Genomic DNA, 14,070 nt, shown 5'->3' on the forward strand with positions numbered 1-14,070 from the left:
ATACATTTAGTCATAATTCCAGCATATCTGTATAATCCTTTATGGGTTAACCATACATACATCACCTAAAAATATTAGTGATGCATCACATAAGAATATTAGAGATCAGTGAGTTATTTGTTTTCCAATGACATATTACATGACACCTTTTAGATATAAATTATAACAAGAGTGAGTTTGGGTTACAATGAGCTAGTCAGGTCAGCTGAAACTCTCTGCTAAATACCAAGGAGCCCCTGGCATAGGGATGGCTTTAGGGTCACAAGCATCAAATCAAAATTTACAAGCACTCAGGTTGCTTTTGGCTGATGTGAACAGGGTTGATTCGTTCTGTCTTGATTTGCACTCTAACCATTTACATAGACCTAATAAAATGGCTTGAAGAGAGCGGAGGATGCACTTGTAATTTGGACTTGGGCCTGTAAACCTTGTTTTTTTACATGCAGACTTTGGCTTCAAAAGACATTTTTCTGTCTCATTCTGAATTACACTGCTCTACAGCCAAAATGCTTCTTAAATAAATGTAGTCAAACTTTACTAATTCTGGGTCACTGAAAACGAAAATGATGCTTAAAATTGTTGATTGGCTCTAGTTTTCAAGATATGCTATTAGGTCAGTATATACGACCCTTGACTTGGGAATGGTGGAGGATAAGTGAGTTATAAAGGGAAGGGATCTCAATTTAAACCAGAAATGACTAAAATACATCTTTGACTGGATCTATGAATAAATCTATGACTGGGTTTGGACATATGAATAAATCTATGACTGGGTTTGCTTTTTAGGCAAAACAATGAATGATGCAATCTGAAGCTGGTATTGCATCATACATGATATGAATTGCAACATCGTATTCCTAGAAGTCATGGATGATGCAATCAAAATGAAACTTACATCACTCTGCTGAACAAATTGCCCTATATCAGCTCTAGAAATCATACAGTGTCATGCTCTCTTATTTGTCAGTGTTTGATTTTGTAAAGGGACACATTTCTGTTTAGCCAAAGTGAGCAGAGATGCCCCGTATTTGTGTGAACAGCGCAGATATCTTCTGCTATGTTTGTGGTGAAGTGACTTTTGCATCACAAAAGCGCAGTATAACCACTATGGTTAAGAAAGCCTATCACCTTTATTTTGGCTGCAAAATTGGAGATCAGGACAAGAGGTGGGCCCCACACATATGCTGCAACATTTGTGCAACAAATCTTCGCCAGTGGTTGAAAAGGAAATCTATGCCTTTTGCAGTGCCAATGATTTGGAGAGAGCTAACAGATCATACCAGCAATTGTTACTTCTGCATGGTGCCTTCAGTTGGGAAAGGTGTGTCAAAGAATTAAAACTGGACTGTGCATTATCCAAACATTCCATCAGCTATACGCCCAGTACCCCACGGAGAAGGACTGCCGGTTCCTGATGCACCAGAATCATTCTCACTTTAGTCAGACGAGGAAGAGGATGAAACTTCTGGTCCTGAACCATCAATGTCACAGGACCCACATTTTCTCCCATCCTCCTCCTCTGAACCACACCTCATAACACAAGGTGAACTGAATGACCTTGTCAGGGATTTGGAACTACCCAAGAGTAAGGCAGAGCTGTTGGGCTCCAGATCACAGCAGTGGAATCTCCTGGCAGGTGATATTAGGGTTTCCATGTTCCGTGACTGTCAAAAGGACCTTGTCCTATTCTTCTTCATGGAAAGTGATCTTGTAGCCTGCAACAACATCGATGGTGTGATGGCAGCCCTCAACAACGTTCACGATCCAGATGAGTGGAGACTGTTCATTGATTCATCGAAGACGAGACTTAAAGCTGTTTTACTGCATAATGGCAATGTTTTGCCATCAATTCCAGTTGGTCATGCAGTCCATATGAAGGAAACCTATGACAACATGAAACAACTTTGGAAGTGCATAAACTATCACCAACATCAGTGGCAGCTTTGTGGCGATTTGAAGGTTGTTGCTCTCTTGCTTGGTCTGCAGACTGGATACACAAAATACTGCTGTTTTCTCTGCGAATGGGATAGTCGTGCAAGAGATTCCCACTACATCAAGAAAGATTGGCCACTCCTACAGTCATTGGAGCCTGGGAGGAAAAGTGTTCAGCATCCACCACTTGTTGAATCAAGGAAGATTTTGTTACCACCCTTACACATCAAGCTGGGTCTGATGAAGAACTTTGTGAAGGCCATTGACAAAACACAAGCAGCTTTCAAGTACCTCCATGGAAAATTTCCAAGGTTAAGTGAAGCTAAGATAAATGAAGGTGTCTTTGTTGGTTCTCAGATTTGTGAACTTCTTCATCGAATAAGGCCAAAAAAGTCAAGCGTGGGAACCTAAAGTTAGGCTTTTAAATCCATATTTTGACAACTAACTAAAAGAGGCCTGATTTTCAGCAGAGTTGGGTGGCCACAAATCTCATTAAAATGAGTAAGAGCTTCAGGAGTGCAGTGCTTTTAAAAAATCAGGTCACTTCTTTTAAGATATCTAAATGTGGATTGAGGAGTCTAGTTTTAGGCACTCAGTTTTGAAACGTTTTGCCTAAAACTATCTGAGCATTTTTTTTTCTTTTGAGCTGCCACTGTTCCAGCCAGCCTGTCACACTAAACAGTGAGTGCCAAACATCTGTAGAAGGATTCAGCCATCAGAGTTTGTAGTCTAAAGGACAGGGATGTGTTGTAACAATAAGAATACTACCAGTATGGATGGAGTAAAAGAGGACGCTAGAAAAATTCTCATTTGTACCATTTGTTCTGATTAATATTGCATCTCTCCATCATGAGCATATTCAATGAATCGATGAACATTTACCAGCCATTTAAAGTGTTAATAATTATTCCACAGTCAGACTGAGTTGCTTAAGTATTTTTGGTTAAGCTCTCTTGCTACAATATGCATTCAGGAAATAGTCAAAACCCTTCTTTCTGAATACTAGGGGATATAGATAGATAGATAGGAAAGAGTAGGTTTTTATAGAAAAACCTTGAAATCAAAATAATTGTGAAGGCCTGTAACAGAGGGAGCATCCAATAACATAATCTGAAATGTTTTTCTACAACTCTTCTCTACATTTCCTCCCTGCCCTAAAGAGCTTACATGGGAAAGGCAAAAAAACGGCAGAGTCATTTGTACAGGTCATATGGGGAGTCTACAAGAGTCAGGAATTGAACCTATATCTCTTAAGTCCCAGACTTCTAGTTTGACCACATACTTCCTCCAAAACATACACTCACATGTCTCCACCCACTCCTCAATGCTAGGAAATAAGTCCTCCATTTTTTTCCTACATGGCAGTGAAATGAGCTACTAAACCATTGGTCTAGCCATGTTCTTTTTTTCCCCCCTCTTGTTATAAAGATCCTCTGCCAGTAGGCTTTTGGGTAGGTGTTCCCTATCCAAAACAAAGAAATGCACCTATACCAAACTCACACATTTGGCAAAGTTCAGATCCAAATCTGGAGTCAAAATTTTCAGTTTCTATAATAGGCCAACCAAAACCTTAGATCAGAACACCCCAAAGTATGGGGAAGTCTGGATCTGACCAATGTGTTATACAGGTACCTATAGAGGCTTGATCCAGTTCCCATTAAAGTCAATGGAAAATCTTTAGGCTAAAGTTTTCTAAGCATCCCATTGAATTTCCTTTGAAAAATCTTAGCATTTTTTTTTTCAGGAGGAGTTGGATGAGGCTTTATATGTATATGAAGTAGCAAGTTCCATTTGTTTTTAATTAGCAGCATTCTGCTTAACCTTTAGTCATATTTCCATTGTTTTATTTGCTTACAACATATCTGGTCATTAAATGTCACAATAATAATGAAATAATAATATAATAAATTAAGAAAACTTCACTAGAGTCTAGAAGCAGCAGATCTGAACATTGCAAAGCTGACAAACTCCACTTATTTAAAATTAGAGTAATTTTCACTTGCAGATAATACAGAAGGATTCTACTTCAAACCTAGGGAAAAATTAGAATTCAAAACATGTCTATTTCTGCAGTTTAAGCACAGTCATTTTGTCTAATCATGTCTTATGTGTTCATTCTGTTTGACATTGTGAATTTTCCATTGAGCAAGAAAAAAATGACAAAGGTGCAAAATGATTAAGAGCTGGGATTCTTGAGGCTGTCATTCATGCTATGTCTTTTCAGATCTCATCCATTCAGAAGCTTCCATGTTATTGGAAACCTGGGGGGTTGAAATTCTCTTCTTTAACATTTAATGATACTGTCCCACAGACTCAGTACACTGTTTCTGATGGATGACAAAATTGCTGTCCACCTAAATATGTGTTTTAGTGTTCTTTCCATTTATTTTTTATAAAGTGCTTCTACCAATTTTAACGTGAATGATGTTAGCCCTGTTTTTTGTTTCATGCAGGAAGCTTGCTGCTGTTTCTGATTTATATTGATTTTAAAGTAAACTGTGGTTTGGATGAAGCCTGACTACTGTCAATTGTATCGTATAATTAGATTAATGCACAGCACATTACAGCTGAGCAAATGCAGGCCTGGTTGGGTTTGAAAGGATTGGAAGGAAAGGAAAGGAAAGGAAGCATGTAGGGTGGCGCATCCAGTTTATTATTATTAATGATTATTGTTTATTTCATTTGTTTGCTAAGTGTGGATGCTGTCAATGCCACAAAGAGCATTTAATTGAGTATTTGGGGGGGAGGGAGAAGGAATGAAGGGAAACAAGAGAGGGAATATATAACTGTGGCATGATATTTTCCCCCAAAACCAAGGTTTGTGAATTCAACATCATGCATAGCAGCTAAGGAGTAAACATTCTACCTTATACATCAAGATCCTTTTGCAGTCTGGGCAGAGACTTCAGACAGGAACCCTCACCTGCATCTCTGCCTGCAATCAGGCAGCTAGGGTGTAATAGGATATCTTAATGAGCCTAACTGACAACATGCAACCCTGAATCCCAGAGACCAGAGAGAGAAACCAGCAGTAGGAAAGCAGACAGAAGTGGTAAAGGAACTGCAGGTAAGAAGTAATAGTAAGATGGTATTGCTCTTTGGGTTCCAATAATAGTGGGTGTGATGGTATGCCCCCCCAACTTTTCCTCATTGTTTGCCAACACATAGCAATAGATGTGGTATTATATAATTTATACACCTTCCACCACTTGATTGCTTCCACAAACCTTTCTACATACTGCATTTTTTACTTATCTGGGAGTGCAGGGACTCCTAGATTTAAAGTCTGGTTAGTCTAATCACTGTTCTGTTGCTGTCTCAGTAGTTTTAATGCACTGAAAAATAAAACTGATGAAGCTGGTTGTTCTAATATATGTACTTTGAGACTCTGAATGCTTCATATAAAATCTGAACTAAAAATGTCCCTCTCCCCACCTACCACCAAACCTCACAATAACAATTAAATGGTGCGAGTGGAGGAAATTAAATGTATACTAAAAGAGAGAAAATTCACTCTTTCGTTTTCCATCTCACTTTTGTATCTCACTCCTCTTCTGCTATCTAACCAAAATATATATATATATATATATATATATGTAGTTTACTGGGTGGGATTTTCTGCAGAGGTTTCATTGATAAACTGCAAAAATATCTTGGAGTTGCACATTTTCAAGCTGATTTCTCTCCCTCTGATATAACCTCTTTGCTAAATACACAGCTCCTGCTGCCACTCTGGATTTCTCAGCCTTCCAGACTGATAAGAAGGGTTGATTCTGGTGTGCTGAATCAATGTTACTTATGAGAGGCTGGTAACCACTGGAAGTAATTGAAGGGCAATTGCTGAAGCGAAATCAGCAATGCATCAGTGCTGCAGCATTCTATGATATTTTGCAGGTAAGGGAGTTAATAATTGCTAATATATGTGTGTTCAGTTTAATGTGTGATGTTCGCAGCCCCTATACTGGAGTTTCACCTTTATCATCTTTCACTTGGCTGTGACTTCCCTCTCCTCCCCTCCATTCCCCCTCCCCCCGAGTTTGAAAAGGATTGCTAGGCTTCCTCTTGATGTAGTTGTGTGGATACAGGCCATGTGCAATAAAATGTTTTACTTGCTGCACAGAAATACATTTTAAAACCTGTGTACTCTCCCATTAACTCATCAAGCTCAAGAATGTAAATTAGGGGAGAATGTGTTGAACCAGCTCGTGTATATGCCAAACTGTTCTCCTGTGTAGTATGTGAGATCTACCCAGATGTAAATATTCCCTCCGCTGGCTGACTTAGTGGAGCTGTTTTCTTTGACTACCATTTAGAGGCTTGTGTGTTGGTACTTAGAACTGCTCCATTTTAATTGTCTCCTTATGTTATATCTGTGTCTTTATTACAAACGATAGGAAAATGGAGGGGTGGGAATGTTCTCCTGAAAATTTTGACTTTTCATCGCAAAAATGAAAATTTAACGGTTTTCTGCAGCCAAAAAATCCCCACAATCTGCCCAAAAAAGTTAGTTTAAAACAAATATCTAATTATCGTGTTTGAGGAAAGCAGGCACTTTCCATGAAAATATAAGTTTAGTTAAAAATCTGATTTTCATTGGGAAAATAAAGATTTTTTGCACAAAACTTTTGACCACTTCCAATATATCATAAAAATATTTTAAAACCAATAACCTGTTGCAAAAAAACCCTGTTCACTTCACATAGGTTTGTTCCTATAGGGTAAAACAAAGTCCCCTGCAACACTGAGGGTACATCTACACTACAGGGGGGAGTCGATTTAAGATACGCAAATTCAGCTACGTGAATAGTGTAGCTGAATTCGACGTATCGCAGCCGATTTACCCCGCTGTGAGGACGGCGGCAAAATCTACTTCTGCGGCTTTCTGTCGACGGCGCTTACTCCCACCTCCGCTGGTGGAGTAAGAGCGTCGATTCGGGGATCGATTGTCGCGTCCCGACGGAACGCGATAAATCGATCCCCGAGAGGTCGATTTCTACCCGCCGATTCAGGCGGGTAGTGTAGACCTAGCCTTAGTCTCTCGATAGGGCTCTGTGCACTGATCACAATTGTAATGGGACCTCTAGCTTCATGTGTTGAGTCTCTACGCCAGCTCTCCATAGGCCAGTATGAATGTGGCATTGGAGTCAGACCAGAGACCTCTGAGACAAATTGGCAAGGAGAGGTATAGCTGCTACTTCAACCCATAGACTGAAGTGAAGCATCTTTCCAATTCTTTGGTCACAATACTGAGCAGGATAGATATATGTGGAATCTCAGAGCTGGGATAGAACAGTAGCAGTCACTTTATGATGATGGATGGGTATATGGTGTACCACTCAGGTTCTGAGAAAAGGGGGTTGCATTTATCTTGTCCAAGGAGACATCAAAGTATATGCTTGGATATAATCCAATCAGTGACAGAACAATTAAAATTCACCTTTAAGTGAAGCTAGTCACTATATCGATTACATAGGTTTGTGCCTCTACAACAGCAGCTGACAACAACACGATTAAGTCCTATGAACAGTTTGAAGAGATGCTCATTAAACTACCAAGCAAAGACATCACATTCAGGTCTCCAGTAACAAGGGTGAAAGTTGGAGCTATAAGTGCTCATAAAGAAGTAATGGGACTCAATTATCTGGGTTTACAAACTGAAAGAGGAAGTAATTTAGTCACTTTCTGCTGCTCTCATTGTCTGGTCATTACAAATATCATCCTCACCCAACATCCTAGATGTGTATTTATACATGGATATCACCTGATGGCATGGCAAACATTACATAAACAAGATACTTGTATGCTGGAGTTCAAGCATCCAATGGACAAATATTTTCCCGAGTGCAGACTGCGCGTCAGACCATCGACTGGTAGATTAAAACGTAAAAATAAATCTTAAAAAGATAATGTTTGGCAGGTCCACTGCATCTGGACTTGTCCAAAATCTTCATGACTTCTGTGAAGAAAGGGTTTGAGGCATTGTTACAGGTGAAAGTTGCGAACAACCGGACCAAACTTAGTTTGGATTTTATTCCAATCAGCCTCAAAGTGCACATTCAGAAAAATCAACATTGGACTACATCATGGTGTTTCATACCTGATTGTGAAAGATTGTTAAAGAAAATACATTAAATACAGCAACTAGTGCCAGGTAGTGGCTAACAAGTAGAGCCCTGCATATCCGCAAATATTCGCTTTATAGCCGCAGATGTGGTTCTTTGCTTACCATCTTTGTAGATGGCGGATGTGGATCAAAAATTTTTTATATGCACAGGGATCTAGAAGAGTAGTTCTCAACAGGAGTCTGCAGCCTCCTGGGGGGTATGGTTTCAGGGGGTCCACCCGCAGAGCCAGAGCCTGGGGGCCTGGCCGGAGGCTCAGGACACCGGGCTCCGATGCCGTGGCCCTGCAGCCCCCCTGAAGCTGGCTGGTGGCTCCCCCAAGGGGCCGCGGAAGCCTGGTTAAAAACTGCTGCTATAGAAGCTGCTGGTGTGGGTGCAGGTGTGGATCGTGAATCAGATAAAATTTAATTACCGCAGATCTGGATTGGATGCAGATCCAAATTTTTGTATCTTTGCAGGGCTTTTTACTTGCAAGGCTTATGGCTGTTAAATGCAGATGTCATGCGTAAGAGTCTTCCTCTTGCTAATACACATACCCTCCAGTAAAAGTATGGCAAAGTACTATAAAAATACTCTGATTATTAAAAAGAAATATTCAGCCCAACCAAGGATCACACATGCAAATAAAGAACATAAAAATAAATAAATTACAAAACTCTACAGAATGAACTTTTAATCTGTTTTATGAGGCTTCTTTGGAATAGCCTAAAGTGGTATAATGCCAGCTAATCATGTAGCTCATTCCCAAACAAAAGAATATATTCTTGAACTTATCATACATTTTAGCTTCAAAATGTTGATATCAAGATTTGTCATGTTTTTACCACTGCAGGGAATAGTGTTGTGACAAGAAAGACTTTTTATTAAGATTATTGGATTTTTTTTTTTGCTTAATCTTCAAATGTATTTTTGTCTGTTTCCAATTTTTTTTAACATTTAAGTGTTGAACCACAGCTCAAGCTTGAATGTTTTAAATGAAACAGTAAAATATGTATCTTGAGTTCTGCTTAGAAATGTTTGTAATATTGCTAAATAGATAAACAAATTGTTAACACAGCAAGCAAGGCAGATGGGGCTCTGCCTCATCATAATGAAATATAAACACATTTTTTCTTCATTTGTCCTTACTTTTCATATTAGCAAGATAGCAGATGCCAGAAACCATTACAATAGGCTTAAGAATATATTGGAGTAGAAAAATACAAAGAACAAGCCGCCTGCTTCTTGGAACCATTGTAACATTTCTGATAAGTTGAAACCAAAGGGGGTTGATTGTAGAGCAAATTTTGTCATCTGTAAAGTGGAGGTATAAAACTGAAACTAGGTGTTCACCAGAGATTTAGACTCTGGCAAATAGAAGGGCAAATATTTGCTTGTTTGCACAGGTAAATGGTGCCATTTATAATTAGGCTCAAGTGTGTCAACCACGACAGCTCTGTCTAGTTATGCTTATCTTTTTAAATGTAGCTTGTAATTGTTTGTGCACAGAAAGACAGAAAGAGACTGTGATGGAATTGTAGTGAACTGACCTTGTGGCTGGCAAGCTTTTAGTGATTAGGTCCCTTGAACGTGCTAACATTCATTCAAACCCAACAGAGAAAACATGGACACTTGATTATCTTGGACCTAAATGTATGTTTTTATATACAGAATCCAGTGGGTTTAGTGTCAAAAAACATCATTAAAATGAGTTGCGGGGATGGATGGAGAGGAGTTAGTAGATGGAAGAATATATATCCAAAATACTACATAATTCTAAAAACATTTTTTCATACGTTCATGGACTGCTAGATTAAAAATAATAGGGCCGGGTAAACTTGGAGCGAAGATTTTGTAAATTAAATATAAAGATTGGCCATATTATAAATTACTCTAACTTTTTATGTATGTAAAAGAAACTTATCAATTTTTGATTTCTATGCAACATTGTCTCTCTGAAAAGACAGACAGAGAAAATGAGTGTCCTTAAACTAAAAATGGCCTACTCTAATACTCATAATTATGCTGTTGGTTCATTTACAATAGATTGCTGTACGAAAATTGAAAAGTGGTGTGTGTGTGTGTGGTTTTTTTTTTTATTTGTTTTTTGTGTTAGGGAAACATCAGGACATGCCTACTAATAGCATGGTTTATTATTTGTTTGGAACACATGTCATGGGCACAACACTGATGATAGAATACGTCCCTTTTTCTATAAATTGCTACTAAAATACAGAAATAACACTTTCTCTCAATGTGATGATTTCTATCAATATGGAATAGCTTCACATTACTGAAAAAGCAATGTTCACTTTAAGTGTTGTGGAGCAGGAAGCAGAATACAGGAGATGAGTAATGGTTTAGGCTGATATGGGCCAAATAGACTGGCTAACAGTAGGGGCATGGAAAGTTTGCTCTGATGGTTCCAGCCCCTACTGCTGGGCTGAGGGTCTGTTACCGCTGTACAGGGCCGCTGAGAGCAGGTTTGGGCCCCCCAGCAAGGGCAGACTGGCTAAACAGGGCCGATGAGAGGGAGAGAAGTCGGGCCCTGGTCCCCCTTCCGGACCGCTGGGCCCCGGTAAGTTGTACCGGTCCCGCACCCCCGTCGGCCCTGCCGCTGTAGCAACATCCTTCTGCCTAAGACCTCAAAGGGACGCCTCTGCAGGTACAGGGGGGCACACTGGGAGTGGGGAAAACATGAAATTGTTCTTGCACCCGACTCCATGGAAAACTGATGGGGAGAGACAATAATTAATCCTGAGACATGAGCTGTTGAGGTAGGAAAACTGTACTACTTGTCTCCTTCCCCTGCCTGTGCATGCACTTCCAGAGGTATTTCTATGAGAGAAGGAGACCAAATCTCAAATCACTATCAACAATTTTGTGGATTGCTATTTTGTTGCTAAAGAGTTAATGCAGGGAAAAGTAGATTCTTTATTAAATAATCCATGTAGATGCATGCACATATGGTGAACAAAAATAACCTTCCTTTGGTTATATTTGATAGCCCCAACAGTAAAATATTGCTTGATCTCATTGATCTTAGCATAACCTATCTGTTTTGTTTTCTGGTTAAATTTAGCATGTCCCCAAATATTCCAGCATGAAACATAACTGTAAGGGTTTTATCTCAATTACTGCAGCATCTTAGAGCAATCTTGCCCTGCTCAGACTCATTTAGAATGTTCCTGCAAAGATAATTTTCCTAGCTCAGCACTTTGAATACGTGACCCCTATCTTTGCATCCCTCCACTGGCCAACCCTTCTCTGTTGCCTCAGACATAAGCTACTTGTTCTCCCTTTCAAGGACCTATCTCTATACTGGATATAATTTCTCATTCACTTCTGAGATGTTGAGTCTCTCCTCCAATCAGCCCATGATGTCATTTTCCATAGCTCTCTTGTTAACTTTTCAAACAAGCACCTTCGTGGTTTCTACCATGCTGCCCCACATGCTTGTTGTTAATGTCCAAAAAGCTACCTCATTACCCTCCTCCAAATCCCTACTTAAAACGCTCTTGCCATCATGCCTGCAAACAACTTGACAATGACTGGGTTGCTGGTGTGTCAAGACCAATGCCTATCATGCTGACCAATACTGTCTTCTTCTTTCCTTGTGTTCCCCTGCTGTCTGTTTGCTTGTCTCCTCTTATTGTCTCATTAGATCGTGAACTCTTTGGGTAAGGATCGTCTTTTTTGTTCTACGTTTGTACAGCACAGTGGGTTCCTCGTCCATGACTAGGACTTGTAGGAACTATGGTAATTCAAATAATAACAAAGGATAAACGACTCGTGCAGCACAATTTGAGTGAAATTCTAATATGGAATAATAGTTTGTGTGTCTGAATTAGATTAACAACTGTACAAGGAATGCTAACACATTTATATTGTAGAAGGAATGTTTTATAATATAAATACTTATGTATTAATTTAAAATCTACTAAAGTTGAGCCATTATAAGTCTCATTTTATGGAATGGGATAATTTGAGGGAATTTATAAAGAACAAGCAAAGGCTCCCAACAATTTATTACAAACAGTGAAAATTATCTAATGTAATTCAGTGTTTAGCTTTTCAGAGGCTAAATCTTTAATAATAAATATAATAGTAATAAACAGACTCAGAAAAGAATTCTGAGTATATAGATGTAGGAATTGAGTGTTTTACTGTTTGTCTCATAAAACTAGCTACTATATATGCACGTACCGCACAAGGTTTTAATAGGATATTTTACTTATCTGAGATCAGGATTGGATCTATGGGGCTGAAATCTGATCTCTGTGCAAGAATGAATAATTTGGGGGGAAAGGAAGGAACAGCACTATATTCACACAATGAGGACAGTACAGGTGGTTGGTGCTACTCAGAATAAGCCATGCTATTCATTCTAATCGTTCGAGGAAGTGTGTGTGTGTGTGTGTGTGTGTGTGTGTGTGTAAGTAAATCTGGCTGTGGATGATAATTATCATAGCTAGGCTCCTACTAGTTAACAGTACTTCCGCTGATGTCCTTGTGGAAAGTGATAGCTGATTTTGCGGTCCTGTAGGTCGGTTTCTTGTTTGGAGCAGAAATCCAGCAGAAAGCAAGCCAAAAAGCATCTGTATTAATGCAATTTTCTAACTAATAAGGTAGAAGCCACTAAAACCTGGGCTGCCTATAAAACAAATACAAAAAAATATAAAGTAATTCTGTTTTGCCTTAAAATCAACAAAAATATGTGTATATTAAAAAAAAATATTTTAAGCAATAACTAACTGCCCAGAAGGGGAGACCTCTGTTCTTTTTTGTCTTTCAAATCATCAAAAAAAAACAAAACGGATGCCAGCTAAATAGCATTCAATGTACCATGCATTTACTGGCACAATACAAATTATTTGTGTTCTATGGCCAAAATTGTTGTTAAAATTTGCATACCAACAGTCTTTGAAACCAAGGACATGGAAGGTTAACCCATTCCCCATATTGCCCATGGGATCCTTCTGGCTACCTCAAATTTCTAGCCAGAGGGCTGGGAAGAAAGGAAAGCTATTGGACACAGGAGGTTGTATCGAGTGGACTCCTCAAAGGTGGATGTGCTTGTCCTGGTTTGTTGCTCCAAAGCTCTGTAATAAAGTTATTTTACTAAAAACGTGTACATAGCATACATTAAGTAATAAAACTAATATACTGTATAATGGCAATGTGTATGTATTCATTAATTTATTTTTATATATATATATATATATATATATATATATATATATATATATATATATATATATATATATATATATATATATAAATAAATTAAAGTTTCCTTTGTAAATTAAAAAAAGCCAAATTAAAAAAAAAAAAAATTAACTAAAAAAAAATTAGTTAGCAAGTTCAGTCCAAAAATAAAATGCTGGCCCCATCCAAGGACACTGCCCACAGCTAAGACTTGGCTAACAGCCAAGAAAAGGGGGACCCTAGCAGCCCTGCCATTCATTAAAACAAATAACTAAGTCTATATAAAGTCCATCAACAAAAGACTGCTTTGGCTCCACACTAGAAAGGCCCTTTCCAAGTCCTGTTAACCAACAACACCGCTGTAAAGTGCCAAAAACTACCTGCCTGAACCCATGCTTCTCACTGTAAAAAACAAAAAAAAACAAAAAAAAACCCTCCACCTCAAAAAAACTCTCCGACTAATAAGCCTATTTCTCCTTCTAGCTCTGCTGTGCCTTCTGGACAGCCCCCCCCCCCCCAAAAAAAGTGACTTAACCGGATCCCTATGGGATGGGGCCAATAGTGCAGCAGCAGTTTAAAATATTTTTAAAAACCAAAACATAAGAAACTGGGGCACAGCTAACCCAGGTACAGGCTGAAATTGGTGAGTTACATGTTATCTCTGCCCTTAGTTCTATGACCCAAAAGTTGCTGACAAAAATGGTATTAAATATCACTGAGGCTGGAAAGGCTTTGCAGTGAAATCTAGCATGTTCAGAAATTCAAAATTGCCTGAATAACCATCTAATGGCCATTCGGAATAATCTAAAGCATTAAGCTTGGCCCACTG

General features: G+C 38.8%; 1 long non-coding RNA gene across 5 annotated transcripts in view; it reads left to right on the forward strand.

Annotated features, from left to right (window-relative positions):
* The first annotated feature begins 4,542 nt into the window (after nucleotides 1-4,542).
* The window catches only part of LOC101941604 (uncharacterized), a 184,677-nt gene continuing 175,149 nt past the window's right edge, over nucleotides 4,543-14,070 (forward strand). For all 5 annotated transcript variants that reach the window (XR_010598809.1, XR_010598811.1, XR_010598812.1 and 2 more), the window contains exons 1-2: nucleotides 4,543-4,999; nucleotides 5,651-5,826. This is a non-coding gene — a long non-coding RNA (uncharacterized LOC101941604). The remainder of the gene's footprint in view (nucleotides 5,000-5,650; nucleotides 5,827-14,070) is intronic.

Source organism: Chrysemys picta, chromosome 2 (genome assembly GCF_011386835.1).
Source record: "Chrysemys picta bellii isolate R12L10 chromosome 2, ASM1138683v2, whole genome shotgun sequence".
In the NCBI taxonomy this organism is placed as follows: domain Eukaryota; kingdom Metazoa; phylum Chordata; order Testudines; family Emydidae; genus Chrysemys; species Chrysemys picta.